The 13,365-nt window shown below is 34.7% G+C and overlaps 1 protein-coding gene across 1 annotated transcript in view; it reads left to right on the top strand.

Moving 5' to 3' along the window:
• The window catches only part of LOC149541592 (mitochondrial inner membrane protein OXA1-like), a 123,808-nt gene that overhangs the window by 24,097 nt on the left and 86,346 nt on the right, over positions 1 to 13,365 (top strand). The window lies entirely within an intron of this gene.

The following is a 13,365-nucleotide window of genomic DNA, read 5'->3' on the forward strand; positions in this document are numbered from 1 at the left end:
TATAAGTCGTGCACACATATTCTCATAATGCTTATGATATAAACATTCTCAGTCTGTTGAAGAAACTTAATCCACCATGCAAAGTACAGTCTATCATGATCTGCATCGATATCATAAGATATCCATCATAATAGAAAATTAAGTTATTTTAAGATAGTCACCTTTCAATAACTTTTGCAAATACAAGTGATAATCATTTGGAAGCCCTCACTTCCTCCTGATGTACACAGAGCCCATATGAAATAACAATCATTAATAAATAATTAATTATTACAATAATCAAATGTTATGAGACTCTTCTCAGTAATTATAATAGGCAAGTTTACCTCGGAAGTTTTCTACCTTCATTTTGCAAGAGGCTTGGTGCAGATGGTAAAGAATCATGAACTCCCTCTTAGTCCAAAATTTCATAAGATTTTAAATTCTTTAGAATAAAAATCTCTCTAAATCCAAGTTTGAATTTCTGACTTCAGTGAAGGAAGCTAATGTTTCAGTCTGTCAGGACATCTTGCTGTAATGTGACCATAGTTGCTGCATCTAAAACATTGTATTTTAGAAAGATCCTTTTGTTTCTTGAATGGTCGTTTATCACTTTTTCCCTTTTTCCTTTTCAAATTAGTGGCGAGAATCTGAATGTCTTCATTTGCGGATTTCATGCTGATTGTTCTAGATATCAGATTATACTCTTCTTGAATGCAATCAGCTTTTAGTCGATCAAACTTGGGGAGCTTGGAGTGAGCACATATTTCTTGTCTAAAGTTTTCCCATGAAGTGGGGAGTCCATTTAATGTTACCATAGTTAACTCTTTGCTATCATAGATGTGACCAATTGTTAAGAGTTGGTTTCTTAATTCTGTTATACTCATAAAGTATGAGGTGGGGGTCTATCCTTCATTCATCTTTATATTAGCGAGTTGATTCTTTAGAGCAAGAAGCCTACTAGTGTTGTTTATTTCAAACATGTCTTCTAGGACTTTTAACATCTCATAGGCAGAGTCCAACTTTGTGATAATAGGTAGTAAATGGTTTTTCACTCCATCCACCAATAACTCCATTGCTCTGGTTTTGTCTTTTTCCACTGACTCTTCTCGTTGTCTTCGTTAGGTTTATGGGAACTCACTGTAGTTATTAGTTCACGCTTCTTCAAAATTAGCATCATTCGTGTAAATGGTTTTTCACTCCATCCACCAATAACTCCATTGCTCTGGTTTTGTCTTTTTCCACTGACTCTTCTTGTTGTTTTCCTTAGGTTTAGGGGAACTCACTATAGTTATTAGTTCATGCTTCTTCAAAATTAGCATCATTTGTATTTTCCAAGCTTCAAAATCTGAAGCACCTTCAACCCTGTCTTCGATTCTCATTCTGTTTACCATTTTGGCAGATAAAGGTTTTAAAAATATTTGAATGCAATGGAAAGATAAATCTGATCAGGATCATTTCTTAGACTAGCTCTGATACCATGTTAAAGTATCAGATTTATCTACTGATGTGAAATTCGTTTCTTATAATATGATTACCTTACTGTTATATGAATATAACTTTAATCTATTATAGTAGTGTTCTGAAACTGATATAGCAATACATATGTTCTGCATATAACATATGCTATTTTACTGTCAAACTCTGCAATTTTATTAATAACTGAAGACTGCTGTGAATAATGTGTTCATTGTATCTGAAATTGCAGGAGGACGGGCACAGTTTTATATGTGACTGTGCAGTCATGTCACGATAAGAGTGACTTACATAGGAGTCACGTCCTATCGTGGACGTTGCTCTATGTCACCACACAGAGACTTTCCAAACCAACGACAAATTTGTTGTTTAATTATATTTGGTAGCATCCAGACAATATGATTTAGTTCGTCTCAATTTATTATATTATTTGCACAGTTTATAATTTGAACTTAATTAAGTGTGTGTGTGTGTAAGTAAATATAAATATATTATATCAATATATATTTTTCAACATTTTAATATATAATACATTTTAATGTGCAATAATAGTAATAAATGAAAATGATAGAAATATATTACATCAATATATTTTCAGTATTTTATCTGACTAAACTATTCGCTAACAAACACAACTTTAAATTATTTACAAAGACTTAGGCCATTAAAATCTCAATTTGAAATTGAATTTGTGGCTTGCCAACCCTTTATTCAATAGGTAGAGAAATGTACTAAGTTATGATATGCGTGAATTCATGGCAAGTTTTATTCTTTTGCAATGTTCAAAACAAACTAATCAATCAAATTAGGGACAGTGGATTCATACTCGGGATGCTAGAACAATAGGAGCATCTCTTTTAGGATTTACATATAGCCCAACAAAGAGATGAATGCTAATGGAAGCAAAGGTTTGGAGAGACCTGGATTGACCGAGGAGATTCCAATGCCAATTTCTCCCTTAAACCAATTCTCAAAGATAACATATAAATGAGATTCAGAGAATTTGACACAACAAACAACTCCAATTCAGAAGTGATGCCTGATATCCTTTCATATGGTATTAACCACTTGCATAAGTGTTTTTGAAAAGGGGACAATTACTATAGCAATTAGTATTACGACAATAGATAAGCTTCTATTATTAGTTAATGGTTATCTATTTGCAATCTATTGTAAATGATAGAATGTTTCCAAAACTAGTTAGTCTGTAGTTATCTATTCAGAAGTGATGCTTGATATGCTTTCTTATGGTATTAACCACTTGCAAAAATGTTTTTCAAAAGGGGATAGTTGCAATAGCAATTAGTATTACGATAATAGATAAGCTTTCTATTGTTAGTTAATGGTTATCTATTTGTAATCTATTGTAAATATTAGTTAGTCTGTAGTTATCTATTAGCTTTCTTTTAGCTAGAATAAAATGTTTTTATTCTTTACAATCATTTCCAAAGGAAACATCATTTTATTCTTTTGTATATATTGACCTCTTAGTCTCTCTTAATATCAAGCAAATATTTACCAATTACTTCGTAATATGGTATTAGAGCCAATTCTTTGAATTTTTTCAAAAAATATTATAATTTCTCGTTTGAAATTATCAGAGCAATATTTTTCGAAATAATTTTTTGTGATATTTGCTTCATATGACCATTTTTCTGTAATTGTCATTTGTTTTTTCTGCACATTTCCACCATTCTTTGTGGTTTTTTTGCAGCAGGGCAGTTTTTGTTCAAAACCCTAATTTTCTATACTTGATCAATTTTTTTAATTGATTCTGGGTGGGTTTTTCAAGATCTCAATTGGGTTGTCTTATGTTATTTTTGGGTGCCTCAGAATCTGAGCTTGGGGATCCAGAAACCAACAACATATTCTTTTTGGGTTTTTTGAGCTCTCTTCTAGGCTCCTCTTTAATTTTTCTGGGTCTTTTGCTTTTTTTTTGCCTAAAAGTATGTGCCTTTACAGATTTTCATGATTTTTCATTGAAAATCGTGCTAAGACATCTTTGATTAATATTCTGCTTGAGAAAATATAAAATTAAATGGTAGGAATTATGGCACTTGGAAGCAACAAACAATAGCAATTTTTGAATATCAGAATATTGATCAGATTGTTCTTGGTGTTGCACATCGTCCAACTGCCCCTGGTATTGACTAGGATACATGGGATTTGAATAATTGGGAGGCGGTGATACTTCTCAAATTATCTGTAGTTGATGATCAACTCTCTCATATTCTATCCAACAAGATAGCAACCGAGATATGGGCACATCTCAAGAATCTTCATGAGACTTCTAACAAAAGGAGAGCTTTCTTTTTGAAGAACACATTGTTTTCTATCATCATGGATAAGTGAACATCGCTCTAGGCTCACTTGAATAGGATTCAAGAAATTTGTGATCAGTTGCTTGCCATTGGTTGCAAGATGGAGGAAGAGGATATTGTGGTCATCACTCTTAGGAGTTTACCCAAGTACTATGAGCATTTTATCGAGACTCTCAACATCACTTCTTCTGGTGTTGATCTGAAATTCACAGATCTTTGCACACTCTTACTTCAACAAGATCGGTGGAAACAACAGTTTGGTAGCAGTTCTAGCTCCACTTCCTTAGAGCAAGCCTTTGCTGTTGAATCCTTTCAGAAGGATAAAGGCAAGTCTCAACAGATGTCTTTTGCTCTTGCTTTAGAAGGCTCCCAGAAGAACATCCAATGCAACTATCGCCACAAGTTTGGTTATATGAAGATTGAATGTCAGAAATGATAAGCTGCTCAATCTAAGCAACCAGGTTCGTAGCTCAAAGCAAATAGTGCAAAGCGCACTGATCAAACAAAATTTGCCTTTTATGCCTTCATGGCTAAAAGACCTGCAGATCATGTGAAGTTGTTTGTTGGGTACATTGATTGAGGTGCCTCTCGTCACTTCACCCACCAGAGAGACTGGTTCGTTGACTACCAACCTTATTTAGATTCTGTTATTTTTGGTGGTGGAGAAGAGTACACAGTTGTCAGAAAAGGGAACATTCAGATTCAATTTGCTAGGAGGAATCTCATTTTCCTTGATGTGTACTATGTTCCAGGGATGGAACTAAATCTACTCACTTAGTCAGTTACTGCAACATTCTCAACTGTTGGATATCACCTTTAGTTCACATTAGTGTACCATCACTGATAGGGCGACTTAGTTTATTGTTGCAGTAGGTCTTGAGGATCGTGGTATTTTCCTACTTATTGATTTAGGTGATTCTCGAGACTTAGCTATGGCTGCTCGACTCGCTTCTGTTAGCACACTTTGGCATCAACTGTATAGGCACTTAAATGTGCACTATCTCTCTCAACTTGCTCGGGAAGAGCTTGTCCTCGGTTTGTCAGAGATTTAGACTCAACAACTTGGAGTTTGTGATGCATGCCAGGCTGGGAAGCAACATCACACACCTTTCACTAGTGGTAATTCATGGCGATCTTCTTAGGTACTTCAGCTTCTTCATGCCGATACCTGCGGCCTTATAACCACTCCTGTTCTTGGGTCCAGGTATTTTCTGTTGTTCGTTGATGATTTCAATAGAAAAATGTGGGTTTATTTCCTTAAAAAGAAATTAGAAGCATTTCCCATCTTTCAAAAGTTTAAACCTTCAGTTGAAAAAGGGTTTGGGAAATCTATTATTATTCTTAGCTCAGACAATTGGGGGGGGGGGGGGGGATTTTGTTCTAATGAATTCTCTAGCTTCTTGGATACTCTTGGCATCAAATGCCAGTTAACCACACCTAATATACCACAACAAAACAATGCAGTTGAACGTCGGTTGAAAACAATCACCGAGATGGCTCGCTTCATGTTCGAACACAGACATCTTTTGAAGAAGTTTTGGGTAGAAGTAGTTAATATTGCAGTTTATCTTTTGAACTTGCCACCCACAGTGGCGGTCAAAGGTAAGATTGTGGAAAAGGCCTGGTCAGGTTGCAAGCCTAGAATCGGTCACCTAGAAGTTTTTGGCTCCCTTGCTTTTGTTTGGATCCTTGATGCGTCATGCACCAAGTTGGATGCCAAGAGACAAAAACTCATGCCTGCTAGATACAATCGTCCTCACAAAGCCTACCACTTGATTGATACTAAGATATCTCGTCTCTTGTACAGTGGTGATGTAGTATTTGATGAGCAACGAGGACTATTCATGCATGTTTCTCCTATTCCTGATTCAATAGACCAGCCTATGAAGGCTCATGGTTTGGGAGTTAGACTTCCATAGGTCCACCTAATGGGAGGGCTCCAATAGCTCTTGCAACTCTAGTTATACCAGTGATCCCTGTATAGACACCTCCAGCTTCTCCTGCAGGATCACCTAGATTTGTAGATGCTTTGCCTAATTTTGATCCAGATTCTTTAGATGAGGAATATGATCATAGAGCATCACCTGATACTAGTGTTGGTTATTCTCCTCTTAGGCCTAAGTGGTGGGCTAAGACACTTGCTAATCTTCATGATGATGAGCTCATTGACGAGAGAATTGCTCGGAAAAAGAGCAAACCTACAGAGTTTGTTAACTTTGCTCTCATGTCCAACATTCATAGTGTGTTTGAACCTCAAACATATTCCAAGGCTAAAGGAATTCCAGAGTGGGAATAGGCCATGACATCTGAACACTAGAGCCTGTTGAAGAATAATGCTTGTGTCCTTTTTGATCTTCCACTAGGGAAGAAACCCATTGGTTGCGAATGGGTTTACAAAATCAAATACAAATCCGATAGTTCTTTGGATAAGTACTAAACTTGTTCAGTTGCAAAGGGCTTTTCTTAGCGTTAAGTCATTGATTATGAGAAGCCATTTGCTCCTACTGCAAAGATGAACATAATTAGAGTAGTCCTACCCTTGGTAGCACAGTTTGGCTGGAAGGTCGATCAAATGGACGCCAAGAGTGCTTTCTTGAATGGTGATCTCCACGAAGAGGTCTACATGATGCAATCTCTTGGTTTCAAGGTTGGCGGTAAAGAACATCAGGTTTTCAGATTAGTGAAAGCTCTCTATGGCTTGAAGTAGGTCCCTCGAGCATGGTACATGAAAATTGATAAGTGCCTTAGCGATCAAGGCTTCTAGAGGAGTTCTTCAGACTCAAATTTGTACATCAAGACTTTTGACAGTGAAAGCATCCTTCTAGTTATTTATGTGGATGATTTGATTGTCACTGGTAGTTCGACATCTTTGATTTAGGGAATCAAACCAAATTTATGCCAGTCTTTTGATATGACCGACCTTGGGTTTATGCATTATTGCCTAGGTGTTGAGGTTTGACAACAATCGTCTGGTATATTCATCTCTCATTCCAAATATGCTAGGGCTTTGTTAGACAAATCTCGTATGCTAGATTGCAAGCTTGCATCTACACCCATGGAGAAATGTCTCAAGTTATTAGCCAAGTCTGATTCTCTTCTCATTGATGATACTACATACAGGCAAGTAGTAGGCAACCTCATCTACCCTTCTGCTACTAAGCTTGATATCAGCTTCGCAATCACCTACATCTCACATTTTATGACAACTCCTAAGATTGATCATTGGATGATAGCAAAGTGTGTCCTTCGTTATGTGAAGGGCACTACAAATTATGGACTTCTTTACTCTCGAAGTTCTAATCCTAGACTCGGTCCATAGATTTAGATTGGGTAGGCTTTGTTGATGATAAAAGTCAATTTTTGGATATGTGTTCAATTTGGGATCCCGCGCCTTCACATGGACCGGTGAGAAGCAACAGGCAATTTCTCTCTCCTCTACAGAGGCCAAATACAGAGGGACAGTCAAGGCAAGTTGTGAAGTTGTTTGGCTTCGTTGGATGCTTTGGGATATGTAGATGTCACCAATAGGACTAATCACTTTGTTTGTTGACAACGAAGACGTCAAGTTAGCATGAAATCCAGTTTTCCATGAATGAACCAAGCATGTGGATGTTCATTGTCACTACATACAACAAGTAGTTGAAGACGAGACAATAAACTTGCAGTATGTTCCTACCATGGATCAGACTGCAAACGTTCTCGCCAAGCCTCTTGGTCCTAATAAGTTTGTTAAATTCAGAGGATAGCTTGGTGCTGTGGATAGATTAACCATTAAGGGAGGGTATTATGATAATAGATAAGCTTCTATTATTAGTTAATGGTTATCTATTTGTAATCTATTGTAAATATTAGGATGTTTCTAATATTAGTTAGTCTGTAGTTATCTGGTAGTTAGCTTTCTTTTAGCTACAATACACTATTTCTATTCTTTACGTTTGTTTCCTAAGGAAACATCGTTTTATTCTTTTGTATAAATTGACCTCTTGGTCTCTGTCAATATCGAGTAAATATTTACCAATTACTTCGTAATAATTAGACATCAAGAAAAATCAGTAAGGTAGACAACTAATAGTTTCTTAGATCTATTAGAAGAAATGAATAAAACAGTGTTTATCCTCAAACCTGGATAAATTTGAAAGGCCAAATGATTTGCCTGCACCATTCTACCATATATTTTGTTCTCTCATTAGAAAAGCTTTGTTAATATAATGAACTCAGAAAAATAAGCAAATACTCAAGTTCAAGAAAACCATTAATTTTCTCCTCATTCTGAGAACGACTCAAGTTCATGTAATTGCTTGATAGTGATCAATACACTACAACTATGTAAAATTTTCTTAAAGATCATGACCGATAGAATGAAGCCTTCCTTCCTGTCTAAGCTTCCAGTTTGGGTTCAGATTCATGTACGGGTTTGAGGAACTGGTTAGTTGGTACAACAAAATTTTGAAATGGGGTTTGGGCTTCTTAGTACAAAAACATGTAAATTATGTATATACATACATACATATATATATTAAAGAAGTTACGAGATTTCAACAATTTATAATTGACTTAGCTATAGTTTTTTGGAAAAGATTGTGCAAAGTTTTTGAATTAATGTTTCAAATCACTCTTTGCGATCCATCATCAGGATACAAGAGAGCTAAGAAACATTAGATGACGGATCATAGAGTGTGATCCAAAACATTGATTCTGAAACCAATATATAATCTTTACAAATCTCTCTCTCTCTCTCTCTCTATATATATATATATATGTATGTATGTATATGTAGTCTAGAAGCATGCAATAAGACACCCTAAATTTGTAATCATAGCATCATGATCATACCATCACAGCGTCATACTTCAAGTTCAATATCAAAACATAAAAATAAATAAACTAGTATTGTCAACTCGATATTTTACAACCACTAAATTATTTGTCGAGACTTTAAAAAAAAAAAATTAGATCAATAAAAACATACCTCAATAATCAGTGCAAAATATGTCTTAAAAAGATATCTGTTAACCTATTTTATATATTTTTTGTTGTTTTACTTTTAAGGATAGATAAGTTAGTATAGCTAGGTATTGTACAACCTGTAATGAAGGATGAAGAGAGGCAACGTTTCGGTGTCATCATATGTATTCAGCTGCCTCATTGAGGCTTCTTATATCCACAGATTACAAAAACAGATTTGGCAATAGAAATGTTATCAGAAATAAGATGGGCTTGTTTAAACTTCGTGAATAATTTTTTTTTATTTTCTTGATCTAGACTTGTACCAAGCTAGGATTGGTGAACTTGGTAACTTAAGAGTTCTAGCAATGGCGTCTAAAACATTTTTAACATTTGTTCCTAGGAGGAAAGTTATGGATGATATAATTGCCCAAGAAATAATCCATGACACTTTGTGCTTCTGTATTTAATAAGTAGGTCACAAGCCAAATCCACATTTGCAGCAGAATGCTCTTCTTTGAAACATGATTAGCGTTTGTTTGTAGGAGGAAAACCATGGATGATATAATTGTTTAAGAAATAATCCATTACACTTTGTGCTTCTAGATTATATATGTAGGTCACAAGCCAAATCCATATTTGCAACATAATGCTCCTCTTTATCGTTATTCTCAATGAAGAGAATGGAAAACTTTTCATTTCATATGTAATGGGTACCCTAGAAATGCCTAAAAACTAAACAACTACTGGTAGGAATTTTGTCAAACAGTTTGCATCCAACTCCTTATTCCTCGGTTTACTAATTTAACCCCTTATGACTTAGGAAATGAGACATTTATATTTTTTGCTTGCATGGAATTGAAAATCACTCAACATGAACAAAAGAAAGTACAATGATATGCAGATTGGAAATTGTATTACAGTTGATAAGATGTTATTTCAGAATTTAATAGAATCAAATATGTGGCAGATTATCAACTCACTAATTGCTCCACTATTATCGACATAATGCTCCAGCAAATGTTATTTAAACCTGCTGCTACAGTGACATGAATAGTGCCACATGAACAGTGTTGCTACAATATTTTGTCTTTCAAACAATCCAATATCTTCATAAAATCATTCCCTCAAAGTAACATAAGCGTTGGATGAGTAATGAAAAAGATATGAGAAAAACATCAAATCTGCCTGTAGCTAGAAACACACCCAATCTGCTTGATAATGAAGCTGATAATAATGGATTCCAAAGGCCAAACCCCAAGTGGATGACGTTTAAAATGTCACAAGAGAGGATGGACGTCCTCTAATGCAAAGAATAAATTTGCAACTCACATATCAATTTTCTTCTCATGTTCAACCTTGCCGAATGAAGCCACCAATGCTCCCTTTTATTCTTTCTGCAAGGGTTGACTCAACTCTCATGAGCAATGTGGGATAAAATATGTGTAATATAAAACATATTAAAATACTCACTTATGTCTCCCTTTGGCGCCCCTTTGATTTGCACACATTCCCATAAAATTTACTATTAAAGTAACACTTTAGTATTTTACAACTAAATTAAATGTTACTTTAATAATTCTTCAGGCATAAAAATATATTAGCTATCGAACTTCGAACAGCACTAGTGATAGCTTGTTGGAAAGCTCTCGCTGAGGAGTATCAAATCCAATCACCAAAACTAGCCTCCCCTGTGTCCTGTTGACTTACTAAAAATAGTAAGTATGCCAGAGACTAAGTAAATTAACTCCGTTTTGGCCCAAGCTAGACATAACTAGGAGAAAACACTCTAATATCCCTTTAAACCCTTCATTAGCCCTCTGGACCATGTAGAACTAGGCTAATACACACACACTTGGTCAAGTGCTAAAGTGGGGACATTACATCATATATGCGATTTAGGTGCTGAGGGGTTCTGCTTAGCCTCTTTGCTATTTATAATCATGGGTAAAGCTAAATAGGCCAATGATGCATAAACTTTTCTCTCAGGAAAGTGTTGTTCGAATTGCCAGTTTGCGCATGACGTGATTACCCTCATCATCACAGAGATCAACAATATTTGGATCTTACTTGGAAAGTATGAGTAAGCCTTTAGTACAACTGGTAAATAAGTCCAATTCAAATTCTTTTTTCATAAGTATTTGCGCACAAAGAGAGTAAAATTCTTCAACTTTCTATGTATCCAGCTTGCGCATGATGTGATTACCCTCATCATCACAGAGATCAACATGTTTGGATCTTACTTGGAAAGTATGAGTAAGCCTTTAGTACAACTGGTAAATAAGTCCAATTCAAATTCATTTTATAAGTATTTGTGCACAAAGAGATTAAGATTCTTCAACTTTCTATGTACCCAAGAAGACAAGCGTCTAATGACATTAGGGTTTTCATGAACACCCAAGAGCTTCAAGATATCACTCAAAAAAAAATTGAACTATGGTTGGCTGCATGGATAAATAGACAGTGAATTCTTTCAGGTAGATTTTAGCTTATTTACACTGTTCAGCAAGGTGGCCAACTGGAATAAGATGACTATGCTTCCAATGTCTAATAAAATTTTTGGGTGTTTTCAAAAAAAGTCCAAAGGAACTCTCTAGAACAGTGCTGGAAATCAGGGACCCATCGATGACTTGGAGAAAAGTTACTTAACACAAAGCATCTCAAGAATTAAATCTTAATGACACATGCAGTTTTGCATTTTTGGCACTTTTCTTCCTTCTAAGATGAATCTGTGGATTAGAAGTTCTTTCCTCTATGTAGGTATAATCAAATCAAAATAATCTCAAATCTAGAGGGTCGGATGTCCTTTGGCCTAACCACTAGGAAGAAGCAATACACCAAGCTAACAAACAATAGATGATTTTGATAATGTCTATTTTCCTCCTTGTTTTTAGTCAAGTATCTGTACTATTATCATTTTTTATAGTGCCCCTTTTGGTAAATATGTTAGTGATTTAGAGTTCTGGAAGTCTCAGTTATGTATTTTCTCTTTGATCAGTTTAGCTTGTTTGCCGCCCCTGCTTGGGATCTTGTAATTTGCCCTTACAAGCATGTGCTCAGGCAGGGTTGTAACTTGTAATATCCTTTCTACTAATGAAATTTAACATAAGATCATAATAGTTGAATATCCTATCTATAATAATCGAAATTGTAATAGACAATATTTACTAATTAGAGAACTATTATAACCCTAAATATAATAAATCCATTAAAAAGATTGCATTACCCAAACCTAAAACATAAAAGAAATGCTAAAAGATAAATAAATCAATATTAAATATTTGTAAATAAACTATAACTAAAATATACCCTTAATAAAATATAAGTGAACTCACACATCGGGTGACATGGCTAAAGGATGTGACTCCTAAATGGGGATGCGGATATCTACAAATATGGCATTGACCATTGAAAGAAATATTATTGAAGGAAAAATATATAAAAAACCATGCTGTGATAAGAATGAGACAAAAGGAATATATGACCCTACTCATCGTGCGCAAAAAGGAGGATAACCCTGTGAAAGTGATAGAGTGGCATTATTAGCTGATAAGTTGTAAATACCCATAAAAGAACACATGATAAGAATGGGACAAGACTTAGTAACTAAAGAACATAGAAGGAATACCATGGTGAAATAAGGGAGCACATAAGTATTAGCATGAATAAGAATCGGATTCTAAGGAGTGGTTAAAAGCAAAAGGAGTTTGAAAAATTGAAAAAAACAATGAATAGTTTAAGGAGATAAGAAAGATTTCCATAGGGATAAACGGCCAAAATTATAGGAGACGATATGCATGTAAGTATTTGGAATATTTAAATACCAAAGGTGGCTGAAAAAGTAAGGAAGTAAGGGGATAAATTAAGTAATAAAATAGAAAGACTAATTTTGTACAAGAGGGTCATCTAAGTAAACAACATGTGGAAGAATAAATTAAGGAGACATTAATAAGGAACAAATTAAATTATATTAACACAATTTGCCATATTATTAAGGAAGATTTATAATAGTAATCACACTTTGGTTGATATGCAAATTTTTTTATATTTCATACAAATATATCATTCAAGAGCTTGTATATCTTTGAACTGAATATAGACTTCATATATTTTTGAGAGTAGCTATATTCAAAATCATTTGGGAATTTGAAGCAATTAAAGATTAAATCTAATAGGGGACATTACATAACTTCGATATGGTTAATCTATTCATACTTACATACTGTTAATCTATTTATCAAGGAGTAAACAAGTCTCCAAAATGGTAACCTCAATGTTCCTGTTCAGCTTATTCTGGACTCATAACAGTAACAGGTCTTTATGTCTCTTCATTGCTTGTGAACAAATTACACTATCACAGTATTATCTATTGAGTGACAATGTGTAATGTTTGATGTGGGTCCAACAGTGGCCTCTTCTATGCTACGGAACACATCCCTCTACATGTGCCTTGAATGCTATGTGTTCTAAAAATTTGGTCTGGTTGTCAAGCTACTGTTTGAAGTAACTTGTAGGTTTTAGGAAGTTTTTATTATAGTTTTATGTGAATTTCCATAATATATTTATATGATTTTAAGTAAAACATGCAAAAACCTTTATGAGCATTTTATCTTTGTTTTCCATAATGAATTTTATGTGGCTTAAG

This window comes from Cupressus sempervirens, chromosome 8 (genome assembly GCF_028749045.1).
Source record: "Cupressus sempervirens isolate cs-2001-9-10 chromosome 8, ASM2874904v1, whole genome shotgun sequence".
Lineage (NCBI taxonomy): Eukaryota > Viridiplantae > Streptophyta > Pinopsida > Cupressales > Cupressaceae > Cupressus > Cupressus sempervirens.